Raw genomic sequence first — 1,718 nt, forward strand, 5'->3', positions numbered from 1 at the left:
GTGGCCGGGAGCGGCCACTGCACTCCAGTCTGGGCGACCGAGTGAGACTCCGACTCGAAAAAAAAAAATGCCCAAGTCAATATTTTCAGTGCGGGCAGTGAAGTCCACGGGCTCCCTCCACGCTGACATCCCACCCCCGCTGTGGTGGGCCTGGGGCTGCAGACCGCTTTGGGGATACCTTGAGGCTGGACTGGCTGGGTGTGTCCATGTCACAGGTCTGTCGTGACAAATGGTCACGGACGCAGTAGCTTGAAGCAACAGACACAAGGCTGGGTGCGGTGGCTCACGCCTGTCATTCCAGCACTTTGGGAGGCTGAGGCAGGAGGATCCCTTGAGCCCAGGAGTTTGACACCAGCCTGGGCAACATAGCGAGATTGTACAATAATAAAAAATCAGTCAGGCGTGTGTCCCCACTACTTGGGAGGCTGAGGTGGGAGGATCGTCTGAGCCCAGGAGGTTGAGGCTTCAGTGAGCCGTGATCGCGCCACGGCGCTGGGTGATGGAGTGAGCTCCCCGACTCAAAAATAGATAAGTCAACAACAGACTCGCATTTTTGCACAGTCTGGAGGCTGGAAGTTCACGGTCAAGGTGTCGACAGGGCCTAGTAGAGGCCCCTCCTGCCTCTCCCAGCTCCTGTGGTGGCCGGCAGACCTTGGTGTTCCGTGGCTGGGGCTCCCTACCATGTAGCAGCCCATGAGGTCTCCCACAAGGCCACGTGTGGCCCAGGGCAGGGGCTTGCCCTGGGGTGTCAGAAGGGGTGTCTTGTGAGAGGCTGTGGACGGGTGACGTGGCTGGAGGGTGGCGTCCTCGCGGCCCTGGCCTCGGCCACCAGGGTCTAGGCGGCCCCTCCATCCCGCGCAAGGACACAGGGGGCTGGGGCATGTCCCTGCAGACCTTGGGTCCCCTCTCCACTCCTTCCATCTCCCCAAAGGGGTCAGTATCACCTGCCCCTGCACGGGGGAGACAGCTCAGGCGGGGTTAGAAGGCCCAGTTCGGTGGGACAAAGAACCCTCGATGGCCTAAGCTCCCAAGGGGTCCCGGGTTGCTCTCCGGGCTGTCAGGGCACGGGCCACAGACTCCCAGGGTGTCCCTGGCCCCCGCAGACCCCAGGGCAGCAGCACACCTGCTGGCAGAAACCGCCCCCAGACCCTCCCCCTTCCCCGGGCACACCGTGTGGCCGCCGTTTCCAGGGCGAACTTCCCCCAGGAGATGCCCCGTGCGGGAATGCAGACGGAACACGGCGGCTTGTTCCGGGACGCCGCGTCCCGGCGGGAACAGAGGCAGGAGACCACGAAACTCCCGTCTGGCACGCTTGACACTCGCTCGATAAACATTGCGTCTGGGCCTCAAAATGTCACCGCGCAGGATAAACGACAGAGGCATCTGTCCGCCCCCAGGATGGGCTCTGGCAGCCCGGGCGGGCGTCGCCTCCCCCGCGAGTCTCGCCAGCCACGCTGGGGTCCGCCGGGGCTCAGTGTCCTCACGGACCCTGGGGACCCGGCGTCAGAGCTGGGCATGGGGGCCTGGCACGGCTGCTCAGGCTGGAGGGGACTCGTCGCGGGGCTGGGCCCCTCAGGCTCCTGACACGACTTCCCTTCTTGACCAGCCCCGGCAGCTGCTGGAAGCCTGAAGTCTCTGCTGCCAGGACATAATGATGTGGTTAGCAATTCAGCCCACGGCGGGGGGGCGGGGGGGTGAATCAGACCCAGGGCCCCCTG

This window comes from Carlito syrichta, unplaced genomic scaffold, assembly GCF_000164805.1.
Source record: "Carlito syrichta isolate Samal-C Ts95f unplaced genomic scaffold, Tarsius_syrichta-2.0.1 Scaffold305238, whole genome shotgun sequence".
NCBI classification, from domain to species: Eukaryota; Metazoa; Chordata; class Mammalia; order Primates; family Tarsiidae; genus Carlito; species Carlito syrichta.